The sequence below is a fragment of the Pinus tabuliformis genome, chromosome 4_1 (assembly GCF_031772625.1).
Source record: "Pinus tabuliformis cultivar Carrire ecotype Pingquan chromosome 4_1, CPIR1, whole genome shotgun sequence".
Taxonomy (NCBI): domain Eukaryota; kingdom Viridiplantae; phylum Streptophyta; class Pinopsida; order Pinales; family Pinaceae; genus Pinus; species Pinus tabuliformis.
This window is the reverse complement of record NC_142303.1, coordinates 75,780,287-75,800,312: the sequence shown is the minus strand read 5'-3', so window position 1 is coordinate 75,800,312 and position 20,026 is coordinate 75,780,287.

The window sequence follows — 20,026 nt, the reverse complement described above, 5'->3', positions numbered from 1 at the left end:
TATGTTATTGCTTTTGCTGGAGGATACGAAGTAAATTTCTTTGTTGAATTACCATCATAAATATACATGTCACCAGATCTACAACTAATAAAAGCATCAGCTGTGGCAGCCAAGGTCTTCCTAATATGAGTGGGTGTCCTCCTAGATTATTCTTGGGAGTTAAAATCATGAAATCAACAGGATATTCCCAAGAATCTAAGGAGACTGAAATATCTTCTAGTACACCATCTGGTTTGATTACTGATCTATCTGCAAGTTGTAGTAAGGTACATGTGTAAAGAAGATTAGGAAGTTTAAGCTGTTCCATAGTTTGTCTACTCATAATGTTTATTGCTGCCCCTAAGTCAATCAATGTGTTTGGAATTTCAATTCCATTTATATGTGTCTTGACAATTGGACTTCCTGGATCCACATATATCTGCATGGTAATCTTTCCCATCATGATATCTGCTATCTTTCCTACCAGGTGAATTATTTTTGTTTCGCTTGGTTTTCTTCCTGGTCTTTTAATACTCAACTACTTTATTGTCTTGGCTAGAATGGGAATTTCTCTAATGGCTTGTAACAAAGAAATTTTGATAAAGACATTCTTCAATTCATCTAGAAAGTCATAATTGGGAAACAAGATATGTTTCTCTACCCCTCTATCAATTTGTAATCTCTTAGGAAAAGGAGGTGTAGAAGTAGATACTGGTTGCTCAATGACAAGAGTTGTGTTTATTGATTCTCTTTGTTTTTCTTTTTCAATGTTTTGGTTTTGGAGGGATGTTCCCTCAAAACTTTTATTAACTTTTAGAGAGTCTTCCTCAGAGAGATATTGTTCATGAATGATAATAGAAGGTTTTTCCTTTTCTAATATCCTACCAGATCTAAGTTGAACATCATTAAGATTTAGAGGACTAATCATGTAAGTTGGAAATTATTATCCTTCTACCATGTAAACATTTTGAGGGTTTTTATTATTGGGGTTTGGCAATGGTTGGCTAGGTAGCTGATTTGGTTATTGTTGAAATGGAAGTAAGAGTTGAGGATTTTGACTTTGTTGTGGAAAGGGTAATGAAAGTTGAGAGTTTTGATTTTGAAGTTGTGGTTACTAATTTTGCTGCTAATTTTGTGGGAGAGGATAATTTTGATAGGATGGAGGGTACTAATAATATTGAGCAAATCTCCCATAAGGATTTTGTACCCCTTGTGCCCACAGTTGAGATTGATACTGTGTTTGAGGTTGAGGCCAAGGTTGCTGCTAAGAATTCCAGCTTGGTGGGGGCTGAGGATACATTGGATTGTTAAATCCTTGATTTGGTGGCCCCTGCCAAGGTCTTCTTGCAACAAAACAAAGAGGTTCTGCAGAATTTGGGACTGTTTCCTCTTGAAATACAACCTCAAGACCTGGTATTGAGTGACAACCCTTGGTCTCATGACTTTCTAAACAAATCATACAAGTTTCTACAATTTTTGCATCTAAAGGGAATTCCCTTAGAGCATGTTTCTCTCTGCATTTTGGAAAAAATATGGCTAAAGCATCAGCCTCTATTTTCTACTTGTTTTTAATTTTAAGGGTGTTTAGTTGCTCACTAAGGCTCCCTAAAATGTCATTTTTGAACTCATCAAGCATATTGCCAATTTCTGCCCTACTTACAAATTCGGTTGCAGATTTGTCTGCTTTAACAAGAGAAGGATCTCTCAGCCCTTTCCCGGTTTTAGATTTCCCTCTTGAGAGATGAACACATAGTTCTGCTATGTCACTCAATGGAAGTTGAGAGATATCTCCCTTCCCCATCATGTTAAGGATATCGATCCACTCATCTCTAATGGCCTTTAACAAAAGAGCTTTCAAAGTTTCTTCATCTAAATTGTTCATTTTTTATCTTTTCACATTATAGTTGAATCTCTCAAGCAAATCCTCTAAGTTTTCATCCTCTTTTTGCATCATTTTGAACACCTCATCTTTATGATTGGTAGGCATACAATAATCCAGGTATCTATCCAAAAATGCTTGTTTCATGTCATTCCATGTTCTAATGGAATGAGTGACTAACCCCATAAACCATTTCAATGCAGCCCCTTTTAGTGTTGAAGGGAACAATTTGAGTTTTTGAGAGTCTTCTAGATAGTCATATGTTCTACATAAAACTTCAAACTCAAACAAAAATGTTTCAGGATCCTCACTTCTCAACTCATAAAAGTTTGGGAGGACAGATGGTGAGATGTTTTTCATTGTGGTATGTGTTTCCTCATCTACTATAGGGAATCCAAAAGAGTTATCTACTTCCCTATTTCCTCTGCCTCCTCCATTGTTTCCTCTACCTCTCCCTCTACCCCCTCCTCCAAACAATGAGAATTCTCCTTCTTGTTCCTCTTCTGCCATTATAGTTTCTTCATAGTCAGTATAGGGCTCAACCTGCAAGGTTATTCCCTCTTCCTCTGTTTCTTCTATTGATGGACTATGAGAGGGAGTTCCTACTTCTTCTTCCTCACTAGGTATTCCTACTCCTTCAACTACAATAGGCTCCCCTGTAGAGGTGAAAAAGGTCTTCTATCCTAGGTCTGTTTTAGTAGATGAAGTAGGAGAAACTTCCGATTGAATTTCTACCCCTTGAATTCCAGGAATCCTATGGCTGGGAGTATGAGTTTGGGATGGAGGTGTGTCTTTTCTAACTCTTGGTGGAGTAGGTGGAGTTGTAGGAATCGAACTTCTGCCTCTAGCTATAAATCTACCCCTAGAGTCTCTTTCTCTATGCATGTCATTGTTTTGTTTTGTTGTTGTTTTTGTCTTTTGTTTTAATGAATGTAAGAGATAAGGCTACCTAGTTACACTTCCCCGACAATGGCACCAAAATGTTTGGTTAATTGAGTGCCCTAAATTTCTCTACATAAATTACAATCCGGGTATTTAAACTGATGAAGTGTAATGCACTATATGTGTTAGATGGCCCTTATTACTTCAGTGTTTTTGAGTTTTAATTTGTTTTGGGGTTTATAATCCTTTAATCCATAATGATGTACAATGTATTTAACAAAACCTTAAATCTACTTCTGCTAAAGAAATTAAATGAGGACTAATAGTGCTTTAAGTCAAATTTGGAAGTAAAGTTAATTAAGAAAAGGAAAACAGAGTTTCTATTTCTACTATTTATTATTGATTCCAAATCATGAACTAAAAGAACTTAAGAGTGAAATTGCAACTACTATCTAATCAAAAACCAAAGCTAAATGAAATATTAAAATTGAAAATGAGATTGCAACTATCTATTATGGAAATAAAACTAAAATGAAATACTAAAACTAAAAATGAGATTACAACTACTGTTTAGTTTATTGCAGAATCAAAACTTAATGGAAAAATGAAAATGAAATTACAACAAAATTAAATGAAAGACTAAGAGTAAAAGTGAAATTGCAACTAATCTACTATGGAAACTGAATGAAGTGCTTAGGTCACTCTGCTACACAATTTTGGGAGAACAAACTCCTTGTGATAACGTTTTGAGGAATTCCATACTTCATCCTTCTAATAGAAAATAAAATACAAAAATGCAGAAAAAGACTTATCACATAAGTGAAATATTCCACCACTTAGTTTAAGATGAACCATCAACTAGAAGGGCTTTTATAAACATTCACCTACAACATGAGTCATTAAAGTAGTAATAAAATGGCAAAACAATAAAGGCACTAATCAGTTTTAACTAAAAACTTAAAGACTAATGAGCAGCAAATGAAATAAATTACTCTACACTACTGAACTTAACTTCAAGCTACTAATAAGAAACTAGAAAGAAATGAAACAAAAGAACTATTCTGTACTGAAATAAACTATTCCGTGTTAGAAAGGAGATGACAAAAACTGCATTATGAACAAGGTTAGAAAATGATTATAACCATTATGGAAAAAACACAGTGAATTTACAGTTCAACTATGAAAGACAAAACAAAATGAAATGTAACCTTAACCAGTGCAGGGGCCCTCTGCAACTGCTCATGTTATATGCACTTAATCAACACTCCAACAAACACTTTCAGGTATCCATGAAACACACAGTCTTTATATTGAAAACAAAGAATGAGTTCTCAAAACTACCGAGCGATAATCTGAACTTAACACATGAGCAAATTCGAACTTGTTCTGCGTTCTACACACAGGTATTTATAGAGAAATTATACAACTGTTTTAGGAGAAAAATGAGCTACAACAAAAATATGTAGGCAGATAGGTACACGACATCCTATTCCTTAGTTGTTGGAGATATAAATCTAAGGTAATGGCTGTTAGATTCAGTTTGCACAAGTGGCTGATGAAGTCTGTGGCCTTAGGAAACTGCTTCGGATCCCATCACTAAGAAACATGCACAAAACAGAGTCCTGTTTGCCTTAGGTTTCTATGTTTGACTTCCCTTTGACCGGAGTCTTCCTTGTCGATCTGGGCCCGATGAATAGGACGTGATCAATATCCTGATGTTTTCCAAACTGCCCATGTAGTCATTTTCCCCTCTTAACACCTGGAACTTGCAAAAGCATCGAGGTAACTGCGGAACAACTGATTAGCTGCAGAATGTCGCTGCGTTCCGTAGCTAAAAGACAAAAACTTATTCAAACAACAAGCATAAAAGTATAACATGTAAATCATTAAAATGTTCTCCTTGAGGCAGTGTATAATGATTATTGATGATAAGGATGCATTTTTCATGGAAAAGCAAAGAAGAATGGATGAGAAAAGTTTCTAAGGAAAGGGCAGTTTTGGAGCTCAACAATACCTTCCTATTTTAGTTAGTCCCTGAACTAAAATAGAGAAGTAAAATTCGAATTTGATCTTAGCATTTGTTTGTAAAATATTTAATTAATTCATATTGAGTTAATTAGTTTTAGAAAATCAAACATGAAGTCTATGTGGGGACATGCAACAGTTTCTCCATTAATTGAGGAATTTATCCATTAGTTAAAGAGATAAGGATGAGTTGTAATTATTTGGCTCAGTTAACTGAGTCAAGTCCAGTTAGATTTCAAACAGTTTGTTGAATTTATTATGAGTTTAGTTAGTTAATGCTTGCATGCATGTAACTGTTGCACTTCAGATAACTGAATATTCTCTCATAAATAACTCATGCATGTCAGTTCAGACAGAGACCCAGTTGAGATCAGATGGAGGGACAATGTACTATCAATTGGAGGATTTTTCCTGTTATCACTCAGGTTGTTCCTCAAAGTTGTAAGAAAGGGAATACGGCCGAGGTAACCACAGACCAATCTTTTAGATACAGATTCTAGCCAATCTGCATCCGGAGAGGGCTCTCTCTTTATGATTTAGCTTTGTATTGAAAGGTGTTAGGCTAGTTATGAAGTTCAAGGGTTTTGATTTGGTTTTGGATGGTGAGATTCAATAGAACAGAGAGACATACTGAATAGATCAGTCCATTGGGCATGATGGAGTCAAAGGAGGTAGCTTCCCAGATTGGGTTTCTTAACAGAGGATGGTATAACAGAGTAAGGTAGTCAAACATGGAACAATTTAAAGGCTGGAATTAGATGGAATGGGATCAAATGGGTGAAGGGCAGTTAAGAATCCTTCATCATATTGACAGAGGGAAATTGGATGATTACTGTTAAGGAGCAATTAATAATTCCTTAGCAAATACTCAACAGGAAAGAATCAGGGGAAACAAGAGCAGCCAAGAATTCACTGTTTATTCTAATTCTGAGGAAAACACATAAAATAATAAAGACTGAAAACAGAGTGCAGTCAAGCAAATTATGGATTATTCTTTTTCTTTATTATTGAGATCATGAAACATAGATGATATAATAAACGTAGAAAACTGTAAAACACAAGTTAGAAGGGACTTATTGATCCATAAGTTGATTCAAGAATTCTGTAACAAGTCCTTAGCATCAATTCCTCATCCAGTAGGCCAGACAACAGATGATTCCAACAGCCTTTTTTATTCCAAAATTCTGTATTACAGCAAAGTCTGAGAATACTCACCAACCCCAAATACTTTGTCTGGTGGGGTATTTACACAAAAATATCAAAATATCTTACAAAATATCTGATAGAAATAATATCTGGTGATGACTAATTCCTTTTTACAAAAGATAGAGACAAACAGTCTCGTAAACAAGGAAACAATAAATTGATGCTGCGTTGGCTGCTCCATCTTTATGGGATGTATCGGAGGTAGGTTCTGTGAGTCGGTTTATAGCTGTCTTTCACTGATACTCTGTGCTGGTTGCTCCGTCTTTGGTTAGATGTTTTCAATCCTGTTTCAATACACTTTGACCCGTTTGATCCTCGTTCATCTCTGTTTACTTTATTGCGGAAAAATAACCTGAATCTTATGTTTTACCCAAGAGAATTTTACAAAATTCCCAACATGTCTTCCCACCATTGTTGATCTGGCAACTTATGCCTCTGAAGTTTCCTCAGTGTTTCATCAGTTTCTGTATATCTGAAGAAATTAGGCTGGAGATGAAACAGATGTTTTACCTCATGCTCAATATAAAATAAATTCTCCAATTTATCATAGAGAGTTTGGCCTGTGGGGAGTGCTTTTACTTCTGAAGTGCTTGTTGATGAATTAATTTTATCAACAACGTATGTGTTCAACTTATGTACATAATCTGTGTGTTTCATAAGCCGGTCATTATTTCCTAAAAGACTTGGTAGCCCTTTATCCTGCAAAATTGTAAATCTTTGCATGAAAGAATTAATTTCCACTTACATATCCTGACATCTTTTTTCCAAATTCTGCATTAAAGTTCACTTGGTTAGAACTCTTTTGATATCCAAAATGGTGCCTGTCCTGTCTGGGATGCCGAGTTGTTCCAGCTGTTCCCTGTTTCTGCTATTCAAAAAGTGTATGAGCCGGTTGGCTTGATCAGGCATTTGTCCTAGTAAAGCTCTTTCTTTTTGAATTTCACCATGTGCTGCATTCACTAAGTCAATCTGCTCATAAATTGCTTGGATAGATGGCCAAACATTACTTAGGGATTGAGTGATGTTGGTCCAAAGAATTCCTTTGATTTCTGCTAGAGGCTTGTCTAGAGTGAGATATTTTTATAATGTTTTGACTTTGTTCTGTAATGCTTTAACCTCTCTTATTTTCTCTGCTACTCTTATTTTGGATTTATCGTAACTCTGTTCTACTTTTGCCAATTTTTCCTTTACTTGCTTCAACTATGACACTTAGAGTTTCAATTCTTCCATGGCTTTTATCAATTCTTCTGTGCTCATACTTGTACTGCTGCCTGGTGCTGCTCCTGCTAATGTTGTACCTGTGATTACCTCAGTTGTGGCTGGTGGGACATTTGGTGCTGATGTTGTTCCAGTTGTTGAGGGGACTGCACTTGTAACTGTAGGGATTACTTCATGTGGCTGGGAGGTCGACTCTCCCTGCTTCTTTTTTAATGCTTTTTCAAGTGCCTGCTCTATATCAGTTAATCTTTCATTGAGTTTCATGAGCAGGTCCATCATGTCTTCTTCTGATTTCTGCTCTATAACTTCTGCAGTTTGAGGGTGCCTTGAAGGAGGTAGCTTCAATTGTTTCCTTAGGGCAGCAATTTCCTCTTCCTTTTTCTTGATTAGTGCCTTTATGCCTTTAGCATCTTTGGGGTCATGTCCCAGTTCCATGATGATATCTTCCAATGATTTGATTCTATTATATTTGGCCAGAGAAGAAGCTTTTTCCCAATCTAACTAAGCTGTTGTGTTGTCTAAGGAACTTTGTAACTGGTGGGCCAACATTGCTTTGTCAGCCAGTGTAGAATAAACCATTTCTCTAGTTTGTTTGTGGAGTTCAATCTGGTCCATTGGATGAATGTCTTTGGCTAGGACCTCTAAGTTTGTTCTGATGTAATTTGTTGCAGACCGGGGTTGCTGTACGTTTGGCTTAAAATAACTCATAATAATTTTACCTTCTTTAATTTCATAGGTAGACATTAACCTTTGCTGGTTGGAGGGGGCCATCTTCAAGTATTGATTGTACATTTGAATTCTCACAGGATCATTTTTTGCCTTAATTTCCATAAAAGTCTGTTTGATGTCAGAGGGCTGTTTTCTTTGTGGCCTGGTAGATGATACTTCAACACTGTGCTGTCTTTCTAGCTCTTGCCTATGTGAGCTAGTTGATGTATCTACCACTGGGGAAGTTTGCTGGTTGACTAACGTCTCACCTCTTAGGCTGTCTGTTGTTTCTTCAATGATTTCCTCTTCTGACAGAGGATCCAATCTTTGCCTCTTTACACCTGGTTGTTCTGTAGGTCCACTAATAGGTGTGGCCTCTTCTTTGTCTCTCTTCTTGCTTCTTTCCTCATTTAGAGGAGTTTGTAACACTGGGATTTCTGCTGCTTTAGATTGGGCAGGAGGAATTTGTACTTGTTCTTTTTCTTTGGACCCCCTGGCTGATCAGTCATGATTGGCTGCTCTGTAGTTTCTAACTCTTTTCCCTTTGAAGTCCCTCTGACTGATGTGCTGGTTTTCTGTGCAGGCTGCTGAGAAGTCCCAACAGAAGATGTTCCAACTCCTGATTGTTGAGGCAGCTTGAAAGATACATGTCTAAAAGAGTCCAGGTCAAAGGGTTTTTTCAAGATCTTTCATAGCCTTTTCCATCTTTTCTTGCTCACTAATTTCTTCTATTAAGGTCCCCTCTACCCATTCTTCTTGATTTGCATACTATTCAATTTCTGGGATCCTATGATGTACATACACCGATAGCCTGTACCTTACCCTTCTGTCACTTATGAAACTACATGGGTCATATGGCACCCACCCAAAACTCTTCTTCAATATAAGGTGGTCTTCTAACATCTTTTCAGCATCTTTCCACGCATCCCTATCATGGATAACATAAGGGCCTAACTGGTTTTTGATTCTCAGTTGAGCTTTCTTCTTTACATTACAAAAGTGGGTTAAATCTGCATGGATGATTTGTCTGAAATAATCTAATGCAAATAACCTCATGGGCACATATTTATGCAACTTAAAAGGGCAAAGTTCACACCCATACATTCTGATCTCTGAGTGATTCTGGTAGAGGTACCAGTCACCTATTTTGTAGTTTTTGGAAAGTTGCAAAATCTTCCTCATGTCACCAGTGATCTTAGGAGGAGGGGCTCCTATCAATAGAGTGGAGGCTAGGTGTACAAATAAGTCAATGAATTCACTATAAGTATAAGGGCACTCATAAGTATCATGGAAGACTGAGCTCCAAAAGATCACAGACCTTCGATTTCCTTTTGAATCTAATTTCTTGATGGGAAATGGAATGTTGTTTGGCTGATATTATAACAACAGATGGTATATAAAAGATGTGTATTTGAAGACTCCTTCCCTCTCCAAATTCATGAATTGAGCATGGATCTTATTGGCAATGAAAGTGGCATAGTCATACTTGACAGCAGGGGGCTGTCCTGGAGTAAATATTGATAATAGAACCAGGGTGATATCATCCACATATTCACTGGACCTAAATCCCAAGATGGAGGATATCATGTCAAGAATGAGTTTACCAGTTTCAGTGAAAAAAGCGTGCAGATAAGGAGGAGGGCCTTTAGGTTGGTGCTTTGGTGACATGAACATCTGAGCAATACGAGTTATCTCTGAGCTAGGCAATTGAGAAGCTTTTTCCAGCAAAAATCCCATGGAAAGAGGAGCAAGAGGCTCAGTAGAATGGAATTGTATCATCTCATTGATGGATTCAACAGTTATGGAAAAAAGGACGATTTGTGAAGGTGACATAACTGCTCTGTGGATAGGGTCATAGCTGGCACAACATTGGTGAAAGATATCTGGGAAAACATGGACTGAGGGGAGGAAGTACATGGGAAGATTTGATTCCCATAGTCCAAAAATATCAGAATTGCTTAGATAACTATCCCTAATCTGGCAGAAGGCCTGAAGATGATTGTAATCAGTGGTTAAGTCATTTATTTGAAAGTCTTTGTCTGTAAGAGGCAGATAATTCAAGTCTTTGTGAGGTGCATTTACAGGCGCGACCTTCAGGGCTGCGGGTGCTTCCATGTTTGTTTCTTGTGTTTTCAAACTGGAATTTAGGTTTGTTGTGGAAGATTGGACTGAATAGCAGGTCTAGGAGTCTTTTTATGGTCTAAACAGATTGTTCTTGACTCAAATTTGGCTTTCCCAGGTAGAAATTTCAGTGAAAAAGCGGAATTTACAGGGTTACCGGTAAAATGGATAAATACCTGGACTATGGAAGAAAATTAAGTAACTGCAGGTCGAATGATGGATGGCAGAGCGTGCTGCTGTGGTCTCTTCGACTGGGTGGCGGTTGAAAAGCTGGTACAACAAATCCAGTCGTTGTTTTGCATGGCAGCGTGAACAGAGAGATTTACAGCGAAAATTACATTTCGTCGCTTTTTTAATGAAATTCGGGTTGGCGGGTAATTTTGGCATTTATTGAGCAGATGACGTCAGTGTGACGGGACACCTTGGCGTTTAGCGGGGGGGGGGGGTGTACAGGGCGGTGACGTGGCAGTGACATCAGCGAGGTCCAGCGGGAGGGCAGTAAGTTGTTTTGGCCCGCACCGGTTATGGGCTTAAGCGGTTTCGGTCGGGAGGGCCGCGAGCAGCGCAGGCGGTCGACACGCGTCCTGGTACGGGAGGCGATACCGCCAATTCCCGGACGTTAAAGTGTGGCGGCAGAGGGGGTCGCGATATGTATATTGGCCGTCCGATGGGAGGGCACCGATCGGACGGTGGGCGCTCGTTGGAGGTGACGGAGGGTTAATGCGCGGGGGGCCCAGTATTAAATAATGGTTTATAACAGTACCGGGGTGATTTTCATTGGTTATCGGGGTTGAGATTAGGTTATTAATTAACCAAAGGTTAATTAATCCCAAATTTATGCGTGCGGAGGTTATCAATAAGCTCCTGATGAGCTATTAATCCCTATTATACACAGTGATATGGTTTATTTAACCGGGGCGGGGTATATACGATAGCGGGGGATTATATTATATATAGTACGGGATAAGGGTATCTTTTTCAGGGGAATTATATAATACAAATTAGTGTTAATATGACAAATGAAAGCAAGCGCTAAGTTTACATGTTTTGGAATTTTTACATAAAAACTTAGGCTCAAAGGGAAGAGAAGGGGTCTATACACGAAAGATGGCCATTTTCATAAGTAAAATGGGAGTTTACTGAGGCAATAATGAAATGGAATGGGTGAGCTTTTGGGGATATTAAGCAGATCTTAATATCTCAGGGGGAAAATTAGTAAATGATTAAGGAAAGTAAGAAGGGGGAATTAGTTATGCTTTGCTTGACCTGTATCCAAACATCTGCCATGGTACTTGTGATAACAGTAAGATGAACAACTTGAGAGACAAAATCAATCACAAGTATGCTTTTGCAACACCAAAACTGTCTACCTAGCCTACTGTACCTAACATTTTTTCTTCTTTTCTTTGGATGCACTTGGACTGACAAACCTTATCAATTTTCTTCCTTTACATGATAAGCCTATCTAAATCTGCACTTATTTCTTCCAAGGACTCAGTTTAAACTGTTGAGCTCCTTTGCTTCTCTACCTATCTATTTATCTGCCAAGATTAGACAATTTGGACAGATTTATATTCTCTATCTCTAAAACAGGAAATTGAAACATGAACTGGCCAAGCTTAAGCTAGTTGGCCATTCATCAATTGTGGAAAAATGTTCAACAAGCTGTATATGATGCTTTATTTACAAAAAATGAAATATTAGTGGCATTTTGACCTGCACAATTTCCTGGTCCTCTTCCTTTGGGGTTCATTTATTTTCATTTTTTCTTTTGACCATTTATCTTTTCACCCTTTGATTTTTCTTTTAGGGTATACCCTCTTTACATTTTTTAAAATTTTTGATTTTTTGAGAATATGGAAAACCTTTGCAACAGGAAAAGGTATGTACATATTGCAGAGCTAATCAAGTCAATCATGAAATATGACACCTATTGGTATAGGAGCATAACACTGGCTCCACTTGGGGATGGCTTTTCCTGGTGAAAAGTCAAGAACAACATGTCAGATGGCCTTTTGAACAACTCTTGTTGTGCTATGAAATATTTCTTTGCTGAAAGTAGAAAACTGTACAAAGGATCATGTAAAATATACACATTTTCCTTGATCAAAACAAAAAATGGTAAAATTCCTTTCCTGTTTTTCAAAATTTTCTGCACTTTCCTGCTCATCCTTATTGCTGTAAAAGGCTGCAAAAACTAAACTTTCTTATGTGCAAGTAAAAGTCAGGATATATCAACAAACTGCACCAAAATAATGTTTCAACATTCGACCATTCACTGGTCCTCCTTCTATTTCTGAATCATCCAGGTTCTTCAAAAAGTAGGTATTGTTTCCTTGTGAGGCCTGGATAATTAAAGGTCCCTTCCATAGGAAGTCAAACTTCCCATGTTTTCCTTTGTCTTCTCTCCTGGAATCCCATTTTAAAACTTTGTCTCCTATGTAAAAATCCTCTGCCTTGGTACTCTTATCAAGGGCTTTCTTAAGTTTCTATTGTAACACTTGGGATCTTTGGTACACCTCTTCTCTAATCTGCTGCAAATGGATGGTCTGATTTATCCTTCTTTGAATGTCATTGGGCTGTACCTGAGCTTCTTGCAGTAATTCCATTACAGGGACCCCTAAAGATGAAGGAAATACAGCCTCCATACTATAAACTAATTCATAAGGGCTAGTCCCAATGGATCTCTTGGTAGTTAATCTGTCTGCCCATAGTGCATTAGTAAGTTTGTTGTGTCAGTTTTTCTTGTTTTCTTCCAATACTTTCCTAATAATATTGATCAGGATTTTATTGGAGGACTCAGCTAGACCATTACCTTGAGGGTAATAGATACTTGTGATAAAAATTTATCATTTTCTTGGATTTGAAAGCAGCAACATTGTCAGTTATAATCTTTTCAGGACAACCAAATCTGGCCAAGCTGTTGGTTTCTAGGAATCCTATGATCACTGAATCATTGGCTTGTCTACAAGGGATGGCTTCTATCCATTTGGTGAAATAATATGTGGTAGTGAGGATCCATTTATGTTGGCCAGAAGAGGGAGGATGGATATCCCTAATGAAGTCCAAACCCCATTGCTGAAATGGTCTTTCAGTGGAAATTGGTCTAAGAGGTAGAGGTAGAAGTTTCCTCTTGCCTTAAAAAATTTGGCATTTATGGCAAGTAGTGACAAACTTCTTGACATCAGCAAACAAGTTGGCCAGTAAAATCCAGCCCTTAGGATTTTGTCAGCTGTTGATTTCTAGTACAGATGTCCACCACAGTCCCCTGCATGAAATTCTTTGAGTACCTTATCAGCTTCATCTTTTATTAAACAGTTCAATAGAATACCTTCATGATTTTTCCAAAAAAGAGCACCATCTAGAATACAAAATTTTGAAGCTTTAATTTTTAAAAACCTTTTCTTAGTTCTGGATAACCCTGGAAGAACCTGCAGGTTTAATAATACATGAGATATATCAACATACCAAGGTGATTCTAAGAAGGCCTGGCTGATTTGTGGAGTCGCCATCTCCTGTTCATTATCCAGTTCATTGATATCCAGGGCTTGGTAATTAGTTTCAGTCATAAGTTTAGCCAATCCCTGTCCTTTTATAAGCTTTGTAGGTTTTATTTCAATATCATACTCCAATATAGTAGCAATCCATTTACCTCTTTTGCCTTCAATCCCCTCTTGGGCCAGGATATCTTTGACAACAACATTTGGTACATAGGCTATTATATGGGAGTAGAATATGTAGACTCTGAAGTCTTTGATAGCTTTCACAAGTGCATAAGCCTGTTTTTCCATGATTGGGTATTTTAGTGGTGCATCTCTGAGTGCTTTACTAAAGAAGGCTATGGGTTTTTCACATCCTTGATCATCTTTCTGTAGTAAAACAGTAGCAATAGTGTGCTCTGATACAAATGAAAATATTATGAAGTCTCTATCAAACTTTGGGCTTGTAAGGACTAGTGTTCTGGTCAAAGCCATTTTAATTTCTTCAAATGCTTGCTTAGCTTCTAATATCCATTTAACCTTGGAATCTTTTCTCAACATGTTATTCAGCAATCTAATTAATTCAGCCAAATTAGGAATGAATCTTCTTAAAAAGTTAATTTTTCCTAGGAAAGCTCGAAGTTCTTTGATATTTCTGGGGTGGGGTATTTGTAAAATGGTTTCTATTCTATCAGGATCAATTTTGATGCCATCTTTGGAAATGATATGGCCTAATAGTTTGCATTCTTCCAGACCAAATAACGACTTCTTAGGATTTAATGAAATACCATACTTTCTACACTTTAAAAACACTTGTCTCAAATGATCTAAATGTTGCTGATTGGATTCGGAAAACACAGTAAGATCATCTAGATATATGACTAAAAAATTGTGAATTTCTTTTGCGAAAGCTATGTCCATTGCTCGTTGGAAGGTTTTCCCTACATTCTTAAGTCCAAAAGGCATTTTCACATATTTGAAAGTTCCCCATGGTGTTGCGAAAGTAGTATTTTCCTGGTCATCAGGATGGACTATCTGGTTAAAGCCTGAAAACCCATCCAAAAGTGAAATCCTAGAGGCACCTACTACCCTTTATAAAATGTGGTCCATCTTAGGTAACGGGTAGTGGTCCTTCAAAGAAACTTTATTCACATTCCTTAAATCAACACACAACCTGATTTCTCCTGTTTTCTTCCTAGTGGGCACTGAATTAGATACCCACTTTGAAAACCTGATAGGAGCGATTATCCCAGCTTCATACATTCTTTTGATTTCTTTTTCAACTAAAGTGAGTAGTACAGGGTTGACCCTTCTGGGCTTTTGCTTAAATGGTTTTTGATTTTCCTTGAGGGGTATTGTATGTTGAATTACTGAGGTGTCATAAGATTTCAGATCTTCATAGCTCCAGGCAAAAACATCATGGAATTCTTTGAGGAGTTAAATATGTTTAATTTTTTGATCAGGGGGCAAATTTTTGGATAATTTTATCATTTTCAGATTTTCATCAGTTCCTATGTTACAGTCTTCAATGTCTGCGTTTAGAGGCTGCATCTTGGGTTTCTTTGGGATATCATTAGAATCAAAGAAATCTTCCAAAGGAGTTAGTCCTGTGGGCAAATAATTATATTTCAAATTAATAACTTCAAATTCTCCTTCGATAATTTCATCAATGTCTACTTCTTTAAGATGTTGCAACTTTTTATTGATAAATTTTGTTGGATGAAGTATTTGAGTTGCAGTTTCTGCTGAAATGTCTGTTTGAATTTTATCTATTTGCTCAACCTCTTTAACAGTGTTCATGTCTATATTAGTGCTAGAAAATTACTCTTCTAGGGTGAAGAAATTGTTAATCTGAATATCATTGTCAAACACTTGCCAGTTCTTTACATTGTCAGGTATGGCTGGCCTGTGTCTAATCTCAACTGTAAACTGATGGTTGGGTTCAAATGGAAATATACAAGTGCTGGAAAAAGTTGCCAAACTGTGGGCATGAAAATTATGTTTTCTTGGAATTTTGGCCAGCTGTGTTTCTAGAAATGTATTGAGGATCTCAATTGATGCCCCTATGTAAGATCTTAATCTGGGATCATTTGTGAGGAAGTTCCCTTTCATCTGTTGAATGACTAAATCAGAATCTTCCAACACTGATACCCTGACTGCCCCTAAACTTTTGATCAATTTGAGCCCTAGTAGGAGGGCTTCATATTCAGCCATATTGTTGGTACATCTAAAGTTTAATCTGTAAGCATGGCCTTCAGCATGATCATTTTCTAGATTGTGTACCCAAATTCCTGCTCCTGCCCCTAATTTATTGACTGAACCATCAAATTCCAAGTACCAAAGGATCTCATGTTCATAGTTAGTATTAGGAGTCTCAGAAATTTGTTTAGTAGGGAAATCTGGCTTTTGAGTTTCATCTGGTTTCTCTTGAGTGTCTGATATATCGTTGTTCTCCGAGATTTCTTGCATTTGAAGATTAGACTTTTGGTTTCTAATTTCTTCTTGTTCAAATGCTAAAACCTTGACATCAGTTGGAGGATTAACTTCAGCATTGTATAGAATGAAGGAGTCCATGTCAGAGTGCATGGAATAGATGGGAAAATTCTGGGGTTTCTCTTGACTGCTTACCACGTATTTCATTAGAGTTTCTCGATACAATCTCTTGGGCTGACCAAATACGGAAATAGTAGCATAGGACATGTCTAACTGTAAAGATCCTTGGAGCTTTGCACCCCAAGATCTAGACAACAACATGCCATATTTTGGTGGAATATCAGCTACCACTACATCCATTAAAATGGTCTTGGCAGGGTATTGAACTAATGATACACATAAATCTTTGATCAATCCTAGACATCTGACCTGGCTTGAATCAAAAGAGAATAAGTCTTTGTATGGCCTGGTAATATCTAGGTCCAACTTCTCCATTACAGATTTAGGCATTAAGTTATGAGAAGCACCAGAATCAAACATGGCATTATGAAGTATTTTATCATGAATGTTCAGACTTACATAGAAAGGAGGAACCCCTCCATCTACTGATTTTCCGTTTACCTCAGGGCCAAAAATTAATTCAGGTTGGTCATCAAAGAGATTTATTGAATCTTTGTTCACTGAAATTTGAAGAGATTTGCTAATTTGATCTCTGTAGACATCATGTTTAGCCAATTCTATCAATGGAATGGCTATCTTTAATTTGCCTATTTCAGTCTCAAGATTGAAAGGTTTTTCAGTTTGAAATTTTATATTTGGGACTGTGAGATTGTCTTTTTCTGCTGTATTTTCAGTGCTTTTTCCTTTTTCAAGAGTGGTGTTATGGGCTGAAGTTGGTTCCAAGTCAATTTTTGGGGGTTCTTCCACATTTCCTTTGGGAGGAATGGAAGTGGAAGGTTGTCTGTTAGGTTGTTGATTGTCTGATACATCTTCAACTGTTGGATTATTTGGGTTAGGACTTGTTCTAGGGAGGGGCTGTACAAGGGGGTTCTTGATCTTAGCTTTGTTAAATTGCTTGGTATCTTTTTGTTTACTGGTCTCAGGGACATCTATCCTTCTTCTCCTCAGATTGTATTGCTTGTGAACTGATGGTTATATCATATCCCTCCCTAAAATCAAATGATTCACCTGGTTGAGTTTGAAATTGTTTACGAGTGTGAGCTTCTTGTTCTTCTTGGGTCAAGAAAATCTGTTGTTCACTATTGAGGCCCATTAAGTTAATTTGAGTATCTTCTGTTGGTTCACTGGAAGTTGAAGCTTAGGCATAATTTTCCTGGAATGGAGGTCTAATGTTTTGGTCAGGCCCAACCTTTCCAGTATTAGGGTTCTAGTTTTTCCTAAAATTTGGATTTCTCCTAGTATTGCTAGGTTGACCATCCCAAGGGGATTTCCTCTCAATTTTTTCTACTCTGTCACCAAGTCTATCCATTCCTTTAATAATAGCGTCTAATTTCTGTTCAAATGCAGAAGGTTCTTCTTTGAAAGGTGTTCTCCTTTCAGCTCTAGCTCGAGCTCGCTTGGAAATCAGGTTGGCCTCAACGCTGACAGCTATACTCTGCATCTCTTCTAAGTTTTGAAGAGATCTTTCCGTAAGCTGGTATGCCATATCAGAGTCAAATTCATCAGGGAATTTGATCAAGGCCAAATCTGGAAAAGGTCTGAGATTCTGAGGAATAGCATTGTATACATTATTAAATCGGGTACAGTAATCTTGAACAGTTTCTTGTGGGCCTCTCTTCAAGTTTTCATATTCTAATAAAATGTGGAGAGGATCTTTCTTCTTTTCCCATCTGTTCAAGAAAGTCTGATAAAGAGCTTCTGGGTCATTGATAGTGTTTGCAGGGAGTGCTCTAAACCAGGTCCTAACATCTCCAGTTAAACTTTGAACAAAGACTTTCATTCTGACATCATCATCATCAATCTCATAGTTTTCAAAATAATCTGTCATTTTCTTGGTATGTTGTTGAGCTGTGTAAGTGCCAGTACCATCAAAATAGGTGATTTTGCTTTGATAATCTTGAGGCATAGCCCCTGGATTTGCAGGTAATTGCAGGGGAGCATATCAGTTTGCCATAATTGCAGAGATAAGTGTGACAGTTGGAAGAGCAGGGATAATAGTGGAAATGTATGTTGTAGATGGAGGAGTGGGAAGGATAGTTAGAGGTGCTAATGGAGAACTTGAAGAAGCTACAGCAATGGCAGAAATGATTGGTGTTTTTCCAGAAGTAAGCTCAAATTGGATAGGTTTCTACAAATGTTTGTCAAGGTGTGAACAGGTAGAATATTCTTGGCTCTCTTGGCTTCTAAGGATCTTAGGAATCAGATTAGGATTTTCAAAGATAGGTGGGGGATTTGGATCAGGATTTGATCTGGCATAACGAATCTTTTTCTTTGGAGCCAGTTTCTAGGTTATATTTTTGGCTTTTTCTTGGAATGTTTTAACAATACACTTTTGACAATATCTTCGAGGAATTTTTAGAGATGGGAACTTTAGATTTTCCTAAAGACTTTTGTAAAAAGGAACTGATTAAGAACTTGAAACATGTTTGAAACAGATATCTGCAAGAAACAAATTATTCAGTCCCCAGTGGAGTCGCCAATGATGTTATCACTCAAGTTGTTCTCCAAAGTTGTAAGAAAGGGAATACGGTTGAGGTAACCACAGACCAATCTTTTAGATATAGATTCTAGCCAATCTGCATCCAGAGAGGGCTCTCTCTTTATGATTTAGCTTTGTTTTGAAAGGTGTTATGCTAGTTATGAAGTTCAAGGGTTTTTTTTTGGTTTTGGATGGTGAGATTCAATAGAACAGAGAGACATACTGAATAGATCAGTCCATTGGGCATGATGGAGTCAAAGGAGGTAGCTTCCTGGATTAGGTTTTGTTAGAGTCGGTCTGGTCATCCCTCCATCAGAGATCAAAACTCTTTTTGCATTTCATTTTTTATGTGTCTCACTTGATTCACTCAGTTGCATTCCGCTAGGAGCATGCCATAAATCTGACGGAAGGGCTTTGTCATTCATTTCCCTCATGTCTTGTACCTACTGGCCTAGATCTTTTCATCAATGTTTATTAAACTCCATGACAGTCAATGTTTGATCTTTTAATGGACAAAGAGTCATGTCAATCATAGGTCTAGGGTTTCACAAGCTGTGACTTCACAATGTCCAATAAAGCTAGCAGGCCAGTGGGAGGTTCTTAATAAGTTTTAATTTCAAATGGATGGATTATGACTTTTCTTCAAAACTCTGTTTTGAAGACAAGCCGACATTTCATTTTTTTGTAATAATTTTCAAAATTTTTCAGTTCTTGAATTCTTTAGGCGCAGCCCTGGTCTCCTTTTCCAAATTCCATGTTATCTATTCCTGCAAAAAATTGCCAAGAATTTCATCATTTCAACTAAAAAATCAAGGAGGAAACAAAAAGACAGAGTTGTATTAATTGTGAAAAAGTGCCAATTTCAAAACATTATAAAAATGGGTTTTGGAGAATCAAAAATCAAATCCATGTCTCCATGTCTTTATAAAGATAATTCCATGAGGATCAATATCATTTTACATGCCAAGGTCAAAGGGAAGCATTTCAAAGTAAATTGGGCGAGCAAGTGAGTAACTTGGGTGAAATCGGAGGAAGCTTGGCCAGCGCGGCGCATACAACAGGTGGCGCGACACACTGGAGGAGCGCGGCGCATTGGGAGAAATTTCCCAGTGTAAATTTACACAGGTGTGGCGCAGTGAAATGGCGTGGCGCACTGGGTATGTGGCGCGACGCATACACCTGAAAGCCCGAAATTGTTTAAAATTTCACCAATTTGCTCATAACTTGCATGGATTTTACAGGTAGTGTTGCTATTTTGATATTTCATCCAATGTTGTGATTAGTGATGGTGGTTTATGGATGACAATGGGTGAACACATATATCAAACCCTCCTTCTATAAACATAAGCAAACTTGCTGTCAGGGTTTCAGAACTCACTGTTTTGCCACCAAAATCATTTCTCCTTCCCATTGTTCCCTTGTCTTCACCAATCCCTA